The 10,000-nt window shown below is 44.9% G+C and overlaps 1 protein-coding gene across 1 annotated transcript in view; it reads right to left on the reverse strand.

Moving 5' to 3' along the window:
- SLC7A5 (solute carrier family 7 member 5) overlaps window positions 1-10,000 on the reverse strand; it is a 445,177-nt gene that overhangs the window by 292,155 nt on the left and 143,022 nt on the right. The window lies entirely within an intron of this gene.

Consider the following 10,000-nt stretch of genomic DNA (forward strand, 5'->3'; position numbering starts at 1 on the left):
TTAAGATGTCACAGTTATTTCTAACACATTCTACTATCTCACTAGCCCTACTATAAGTCATAAGATATCTTAAAGATTGTGTAGGGATTAAATTCACATCAGCAGAGCTAACATGCTCCTGAGAAGAAAAATAAGGATTCGCCTTTGAATCTCTCAGTTGGAAGCATCATTCCTAGCCAATTTTGGCTAGGAAATATGTACATATAAGGAGGTACAAGTAAGCAAATATTTGCATAAGAACAGTATGCCTGCAAAAAGAACCTTTAAAAGTGTTCGTAAGAGTCAGTACCTCTGAGCCAGCAGATTGAATACTAAATTAGATGTCTGTGAAGGGCAGATGCAGGAAATGACCAATAATTTCTTAGAAAGGGGCTATAATGTAAATGAAATAGAACTGGCTAGGAATGATGCTTTACAATGGAGAACCTTATTTTTCTCTTCAAGGGCATGTTAACTCTTTGTTTGTCTCTTTTGACTTTTCCCGGTTAGGGGTTGCCACAGCGGAACTCCGGTCCACTAATGATTGGTAGTTGATTTTTATGTGCCGAGTTACCAGCCCTGACGCACAACCTTCAACGAAGGTACGCCCATTCACGCATGTCTCCACGCAGATGACGCTCTAGCTGAGAATCGAACCAGACAGCGTCTTACTTTGAGGTGACAACGCTACCGCAGCACCACCACCGACTCTGCTGATGTGAATTTAATACCTACACAATCTTTAAGATAACTTATGACTTATAGTAGAGCTAGTGAGATAGTAGAATGTGTTGTTAGAAATAACTGTAACATCTTAAAGGCCTTACCTGGCCATGAAAAATGGCTTCCAGATAGACCTTTGTTTACTTACTGCAATTGCAATAATTTAAAGAAACGGCTATGCTATAAGGATTTCTCTTTAACAAACCTGTCCCTGTATTCAATAGGAAGGGAACTTTCCCTTGTCATAATTGTTCGTGTTGCTTTAGCATAAATAAATCAATGGAATTTGTACACCCAGTTAGTGGTAGGAAATACATTTTCCACTGTTCTGCAACATGTAATACACCCAATAGGCGGCCTTAGGCATAGGCCAACTAGGCGGCTGCCTAGGGCGCCACTCTAGCAGGGGCACTTTTTCAGTGTTTATTTGGTGTACGTAGATTAGGATGGGAGCACTGGGTGGTGTGGCGGGGGGGGGGTGCCATGGAGCCCCTCTGCCTAAGGCACCAGCTGACCCAAGGCCACTCCTGAATACACCATCTATTATATATCTTGCTAGATGTAATAAATCTTTAACTTTCTATGTTGGAAAATCAATGAGGAGGTTAAAGGACTGGATAATAGAGCACAGTTCTGAGATACGCAGGAAAGTATCAACTAATTCCTTGGCCCATCATATAGAAGAAATTAGAAGTTATGTTCTTACCATAACGTTCCATGTTAGTTGTCTTCTTCTCGCCTTCTTTCTTGCTGGATGGGTTCAGAGCTGACCTCGGCTCCGACTCAGCCACTCTAAAAGCTCGAGAGTTGGTTCCACCGGCTCGAGGCTCCCCTTATATCCCACAATGCTAGGCGTGAATTACCTCAGATCTCGTTTGTGAGCTAGGCCCAGCTAATAATACAACCAGAAAAAAACTGGGAAAGATAGACCACCTCTATAAACAAAGGGGAAGAGGAAAGGTGACCTAAAGCCTGATCTAGGAAATATGCACAGCAAAGCATATACCTATAGCAAAGAGGTGGTAGAAAGAGAGGTCATAATCAAACTCCTCTAGGTCTGTCCAGGCCAGGGGGAAGGAGGGTGGGACACAAGAAAGAAGGCGAGAAGAAGACAACTAACATAGAACGTTATGGTAAGAACATAACTTCTAAATGTTAAGTTGTCTATCTCGCCTTCATTCTTGCTGGATGGGACCGCGTCCCTAGCACCTTGTCCCGGGTGGCCTAACGGAACAGACTCTTGAGAACAGTGGTACCAAAGTTAGCTCTATGCCTAGAAGCTAAATCCAACTTATAATGTGAAATGAAAGTGTGAGGAGTAGCCCAAGTAGCCGCTGCACAAATGGTGTCAATAGGCAGTCTGTCTTGGAAGGCTATAGAAGTAGCCAAAGCTCTGGTGGAATGGGCTTTAGGTTGGTTAGGCAGCTTTTGGTGTCTAATTTCATAAACAATGGAAATTAGAGATGTTAGCCATCTAGATAGTGATACCTTGGAAACAGAAAGTCCCTTTCTGCCTTCTGCATAACAGACAAACAGCTGGTCAGATTTTCTGAATTGTTTGGTTCTATCCAAATAGTACCTTAACTGACGATGAACATCTAGCCAATGCAATTTTTGTTCAGACCTATTAGAATATTCTGGAAAAAACACAGGGAGGTCAATGCTTTCATTTAGGTTTGGAACAACAGATAAGGAGGTCGACAGCTGAGTGCATGAAGTTCTGAAACTCTTCTAGCTGAAGTAATAGCTACCAGAAAGAGAGTCTTCCATGATAGCAATTTTAATGAACAGGAAGCTGCAGGTTCGAAAGGGGGAAGAATCAAAGAACTGAGCACTAAATTAAGGTCCCAAGGAGGAGGAGGATTTCTTATAGGAGGTCTGAGAAGAAAAACTCCCTTCAAAAGGCTTTGCAAAGCTTGTGGGACATGATGGCAGACTCTGAAATGCCTACATGAAAGTTAGATATAGCTGCCAATTGAACTTTGAGAGTAGAAGGAGATGAACCTGCATGAAAGAGTTCAGCTAGAAAATCAAGAACCATATGGATGGGAGCAGTGAAAGGATCTAAATCCTTTCCTTGAGCCCAATAGGCAAAACGTTTCCACTTACTAAGATAAATTTTCCGAGTGGAAGATTTATGTGAAGCTATTAAAATATCTCGAACAGTGTGAGATATTTGAGGAAGCCTGGCTAGGGTAGGAACTGGAGGAACCAAGCAGTGAGGTTCAGAGAGGGGAGGGAGCGATGTAACTGACCCGACTGATGGATCAAAAGATCTGGAACTAGGTCCAGATGCCAAGGTTGCTCCAACAGAAATTGATGTAGAAAGGGGAACCAAACCTGTCGAGGCCAGTAAGGAGCAATGAGGATCAATGAGGCCTTCTGAGCGATAGCTTTCTGTATCACTTGAGAGATTAGTGGGAAGGGAGGAAATGCATACAGAAGTCTCCGGGGTCAAACTTGGACTAGAGCGTCTCTGCTGGGCTGGCCTGGTAACGGGAATAGGGTGAAATAATCTCTGCACTTGCTGTTTTGGGGAGTAGCAAAAAGGTCGCAGCAAGGCTGACCCCACTTGAGAAAAATTTTTCTCAATAGAATCTTTCGGAGACCACTCGTGAGGCATGAGGATAGCCCTGCTCAACTTGTCCGCGATTTGATTGGACTTCCCGGGGATGTGCGTTGCTATCAGAAAACGCTGAGAAGAAATCGCCCATTGCCACAGTCTGAGTGCTTCTCGACATAGGGGATAGGACCTGGTTCCGCCTTGTTTGTTGATATACCACACTACAGACATATTGTCCGTCTGGATTGCTATCGCTCCCAGGGAAGAGAGTCTTGAAGGGCTTGCAACGCTAAAAGCACTGCTCTCATCTCTAGAACATTTATATGCAAGTGGCATTCGCCTGGTCGCCATATGCCCTGGACAGTTCTGCCCTGATAATGCCCCCCACCCGATCAGGGAGGCGTCCGTTGTCAGAGTAGCAACCGGAGGAAGGAACAAAGGGTCTTCCCAAGAAGAGCTGAGGGGAAGACATCCACCACAGAAGATGATTCTTGCATGTTTGCGTAATCATAATGGTGTGGGACATCGGAAGTTGCTGGTATGACCATTGTGTGAAGAGCATCCATTGAAGGATTCTCATGTGGAATCTGGCTAATGGAAGCAGAGGTATGGCAGCCGCCATAATCCCCAATACTTTCAGAACTAACCTGGCTTTGACTCTGTTGCTGCTGAAGAGAAGCGAGACTAGTTTGCGTATGTCTGTTATTCTTTGATCTGTTAGTGTCGCAGACATGTTGACTGTGTCTAAATTTGCGCCTATGAAGGTAATAGCACGACAAGGCGACAAAACAGACTTTTCGCAATTTATTGAGATGCCTAACTTTTGACAAATGCGAAAGGTGTAGTCTCTGGCCATTAGAAGAAGATGCTTGGTGGGAGCTGTGAGGAGCCAGTCGTCCAAATATGGAAACACCTGGAATCCTTGACGTCTCAGGTGAGAAGCTACCACTGCCATGCATTTGGTAAACACCCGGGGGGCAGTGGTGAGTCCAAAGGGCAGGGCTCTGAATTGAAAATGACTGGTTCCCAGCCTGAAGCGGAGAAATCTTCTGGAGGGTCTGTTCATTTTTATATGATAATACGCATCCTGAAGGTCTATAGAGCACATCCAGTTTTCCTTTCCCAATAGGGGAAGGATGGACTGTAGCGTGACCATCCGAAATCTTGTTTTCTTGACAGACTTGTTCAAGATACTGAGATCCAAAATTGGTCTCCAGTCCCCTGTTTTCTTTGGAACTAAAAAGAACCTGGAGTAGATTCCGGATCCTTGCTGGTCTGCTGGAACTGGCTGAATTGCTCTTTTTGCAAGCGGCTTTGAAATTTCCAAAGCTGCAAGATCCCTTTGAGCGGGTGGAACATCTGGAAGGGATTTCTTTGATTGGTTTGGAATGCGAACGAAGGGAATGGAATAGCCTTTGGAAATGATGGACTGTACCCACTTGTCTTGAGTTAGGGATAGCCAGGCTTCTGGGTACAGTGACAATCTTCCCCCGACTGCCTCCGAAAGTGGACAGTCGGGCAACACCTCAGGGATGCTGAAAGGGCTTATCGGAAAAGGTTTCTCGATTGCCCTGGTTCTGCGGACCCCCTCTGCCTCTGGGGCGACATCTACCATTATTGTTCCCTCCTCTGCCTCTGGAGGGGAACCGACTCTGTCGTCAGGCAAATTCCCTTGAGATTGTTTATGAACCACATTTTTCCACTTTTCTGGCCTTTGGGGTAAGGTCTAGAAGGAGTAGAAAAACGGACTCTGACGGCAGACAAAGTCTTGCCATCCGTCTCGCACCTAGTCAAGGTTTCTTTCACCTGAGGACCAAAGAGAGATGATCCATCAAACGGGGAGTTAGTGAAAGACGTTTTAAAGGGGTCCGCAAAATTGCTTAGTCGCATCCAGGCATGTCGGCGTAAGGCGACACCTGTCCCTGCGGCTCTACTCGCTCCATCAGCCGCATATGAAAGGAGGCGCATGGAGGAGTTAGCTATAGAATTCAGGGTAGTCAGCTGGACGTTCATCTTGTCCTGAAAACCTGCAGCTGTAGGATCCTTCATCATGTCACTCGCTTCCTTGATCAAGTCTCTCTGGAGACGAGTGAAATGGCATAGGTAGTTCAGCGAACGCATAGCAAAGGTCGCTGATGAAAACATCCGCTTCCCGTACCTGTCCATAGACCTAGATTCCTTGTTAGGGGGATGGGCATGCACTGAAGGATCAGCTAGTTCCTTCTTGGTGGCAGCAGCTACCACCATAGCATCCACCGTAACTCCTTTGGTCAGAAATTGTTTATCAGTTGGTGCTGTTATAAACTTAGAAGGTCTCCTGCGGGTAGGGACCACTGAGTCAGGAGCCGTCCATGCTTTCTTTGCTACCACCTGCATGAGGGGGTCAAAGGGGGGAGACACCCAGGAGGTGAAAGGGCGAGAGCCAAACGCCTCAAGATACACAGATTCATCCTCCGAAGGGTTAAGGGCTGGCCAATTTCCCCTCTGCTTGAGGATCTCTAGAATGTCTGCAAAGGAGACATCTTCAGAAGGGGAACGGGGGGAACCCTCGGAATCCTCTAAATCTGTGTCAGAGGTGACAGACTCAGGTGAGTCTATGTGTTTCCTCTTACACTTTCTCTTCCTAGGGGGCTCCCATGCCAAATCAGGAGAGGCCTCGGAAGAGGATGAAATCCCCACAGGGGATTCTTGAAGAGTTGGCTCTCTGCGGTCAGGGATGAGGGAGAGAGTAGACTTAACCCGAGGCACCGAGGAGGGAGGGGCAGACGGAGCCGACTGTGGAGTTGAACCAGGTTCCAACACACTCCGCATGACCTCGAACGCACCCCTGTCAGGCAGAGCCAAAGGTCCCCGCTCCGAGAAGCTGAGAACCTCCCTCGGCACCGACAGAGATGGCTCCGAGGCCGATGTCGGAGCCGAACTCACCAGCGCCGAAGCACCAAGAGGGAGAGCGGGGTCGGACAAGGGTCCGATGCCACTCACCCCCTCGGAGCCGACGAGGGAAGTCTGGCGCCGAGATTCTTCAAAGGAAGAAATCGGAGCCGGCACGGAACCCGAAGACAAATGTATCGGCTCCGGCTACCACAGTCTCGGTTCCGAGCCGCTCCGAGCTCAAAGGAGTCGGAGGAGGAATATTTAGAGGGACAGATTGAAGCATCGACTGATGAGTCGGGCTCTGAAGCATTTGGGCCAGTGCCTCGGACTTTAGAAGTCGACTCACTACCCTCTGAAGGTCATGATCCGAAAGCCTCGATGACCTAGAGGAGTGAGACCTATGGCTCCGTTCAGACAGCAAGGGAGACGCTGGAGCCGAATGAACGGAGCCAAGGGATGGTGACCTAGACCTCTTCGATGTCAGCTCCGATGGTCTGATCGGAGCCAACCCAGGAATTTAATACCTCGGCTCCAGCCGGAGCCGAGGAACCACAGAAGCTGTAGTCAAGACTCATCGGCTCCAGCCGGAGCCGATGTAGCAGTAGGTTTGAAGCCTTAGGCTTCACTCTGAAGCTGGAGTCGAGGTCTTAGAAGCCTTGGAAGGTTTTCCGAGGTAGCAGTTAGGGAACCTTCAGGCTTAAGCAAACCCCTTAGAATGAGTTTGTTTTTTCTTTCCTGCAGGACTCTAGGGCTGAAGCCATGGCATACAGCACAAGAGTCCTGCAGGTGTAAAGGTCCCAGGCAGTACACACAAGAAGTGTGACCGTCTGTCAGAGACATTTTCTGACAGCACGAGTCACACTTCTTGAAGCCTGAGACCTTTGAATCCTTGGACATTTTCAAGGAACCGAAAGTGTAACCACCACACAAAAAACACACACACACTGATTACACTATGAAAAATAAAGTTTAAACTAAATTTAAACTAATAAATCTAGTTAGCTTGTAATACAATATAAATCCCTACAAAAACACAAACACACCACTATTAGGGATTGAAGGGCCCGAAGGCCTAAGGAAAGAACTTATCAGTTCTTGTGGGAAAGGGGCTGGATAAGGGTAGAAAGGATAAAAATCCACTACACTAAGGGTAAACAGAGAAAAAAAACTAAGCTAAAAGGGGTTTAAAAGTTATTAGAGTGATCTAATACTACTGACCTGAAGCCGGTAGAAAAACAACACCTCGATTGCTGTAGCGGCAAACGAGATCTGAGGTAATTCACGCCTAGCATTGTGGGATATAAGGGTAGAACCAACTCTCGAGCTTTTAGAGTGGCCGAGTCGGAGCCGAGGTCGGCTCCGAACCCATCCAGCAAGAATGAAGGCGAGATAGACAACTTAACATCTGATGATACGCACCAATTTAGTTTCAGAGTTATACATGTTATATATCCAAATGCTAGGCGTGGAGATGCAGTTAATATAGATATGAAGGAGTATGAATGGATTATTTGGTTAGAAGCAGATAAATACCCAGGCCTTAACAGGTTACATTAAAACCAATACTAAAATCTAAACAGAGTGAGGACAGAATATTTTATTAGATATGTGAACTTTGCATTTTTTGATATGTGTAGATGTATGCACTTTGCATAGCTGATTGTTTATTTTTAATTGATGTTGCTGATAGGTTTGCTGTGTCATGTGATATAATTAGATTATATTCAAAAACACTGTTTTTATGGTTATTGTATGTAAGACACTGAAAGATATTCCCTATCCGAAAGCTTTGTCGTTTTATTAAAGCATCTGACAGTGTGGAATATTACTTTTTCTTGCTTGAAGCTGTTTTTGGTTTGTACTTCTCTACTTCACTACTAGTTTACCTTTTTTCTTGGGCTTAACATAACTAAACCATTTTCTGCAACCCAAATAGCACAGTCTGAATTTGTCAGACAGTGATGTCCTCTACATCAGAATTATAAAAAGCAACAAGACATGTTTTATTTATATATATATACATATATATATATATATATATATATATATATATATATATATATATATATATATATATATATATATATATATATATATATATATATATATATATATATATATATACACACATATATATGTCATCTATGCTCTATGAGCATCAAAGGGTGGAACAAGTAACACTTGCCTAAGGTGCAGAAGGCTGCGTGTTCTATTCCCACACCAACTATATTGACACTGGATACTTCAGTGCAGCATAAGGGGGTTCTGCACTCCTCAGTGTGTCATACTTCGGATGACACATTAAATCACTGTCCCATCTGCTTGAGTTGGAGGTAGCTGAGGTGGATGCAAAAGATTCATGGCACATATCGAAAACAGTAGGGGAAGTTCCCGGATGCCTTGGCCAAATTTCCCCTAGTAGTATAAATACCACCTTGGCTCTCCCCTGAAGAGTGATTACTAGGCTAGTGGCACTAACATGGTCAACAAATAATAAAATAAAATATTTCAGGTTTTAAACACTGAGTTGTTAGTTACTCTGAAAGCTTTGGTGACCTCTCCAGCCTCTTTCAGAGTCTCTGCTGTCAAACTGATTTTGTTGCACCTAAACCATAGATGGTGTAGACTTTGTTGAATTCTGGAAAACTTGTTTTGTAGATGATGGAACTTTACCCCAATAGTAGGAAGGATTCCTTTCTTGTTCCTGCTACTACAATTTGCTTTTACTGCCTTTCAAAATACGAGGGGTCTATCAAAGTGAGCATATAAGAAACTGGTCTTGGTGTTCTCTATAAAATCTGACATGTAGTCAAACATGACATCTTGTTGCTAAGCCAGTGACTGCTGCCTTGCTGAGTCATCCATGGAATTAACGGCCAGGTCTAAGATGAAGCACAGCTGAAATTTGGGACAGCTGTTTTTTTCTTGAGTTCCCATATGCAGTCTACCTCTGGTGTACTAGCCAGTCCCATCCATTCAATAAGAGACTGACATATCCATTCAGTAAGAGACTGAAATATCCTATCTGCCCTCTTGGATATGGAAGCCACCATATCAGGGGCTCTCTGATGCAGACTAAACCACCAGCTGAACTATCTTGTCAACTTGGAGGACCATACCAAGAGGATGACACGAGTGATTACAAAGTCTCTTCCAGTATCAATTTGGATGGGGTGGTGGAGTCCATTAGCATTTTAAGTATTTCCCCAAATTTGGGGTCATTTGGCAGGAATAGTGGAGGAATCAGCCTCTTCTTCCTTGCCTACACACACGGTAGGAGAGCTGGAGGGACTGAGTCAAAAGTATCTTCTGTTCCACTGGGTCTTCCTCAATCCCTGGCCTTGTTTGGGAGGATATTCCAAAAAGGGAAATGAGCTGCCCAAATGAATCCTCGGCCCCTAAAGGAAGCTCCTTTAACAGATTGGGGTGGATAGTCAGTGATTCATGCACACAAGAACCTAAGCTGAAGACCATGGACAAAAGTCCATACTGGTATGCACAGAAGCCTGCATCTCCAAAAATGAAACAGACATTGAGACAGTCTGATGAAATGTTGAGCAAGGCACTGAAGTAATGAAGGCCTGGCCTGCTTTGATTTCAAGTGTCAACTTACTGATGATCATAAATAATGTGGAGATTGAGCCTTGGTGACAATGCCAAAGGATACCTTGATGTCATGGCCTCAGTGTAGAGAACCCCTGCACTGATAGCACTATCAGCATGGGGAAGGCTGAGGCTGACACCACAGTCAACAGTATATCCACCTGTGTCAACTAAATAGGAAATGGTGAAGAAAGAAGACATGAATAGTTTAATCACCTTAACGTTAGTGTGGAGGAGACCTTGAACAACGCACGCTGC

This window comes from Protopterus annectens, chromosome 8.part0, assembly GCF_019279795.1.
Source record: "Protopterus annectens isolate FY-2018-M chromosome 8.part0, PAN1.0, whole genome shotgun sequence".
Lineage (NCBI taxonomy): Eukaryota > Metazoa > Chordata > Ceratodontiformes > Protopteridae > Protopterus > Protopterus annectens.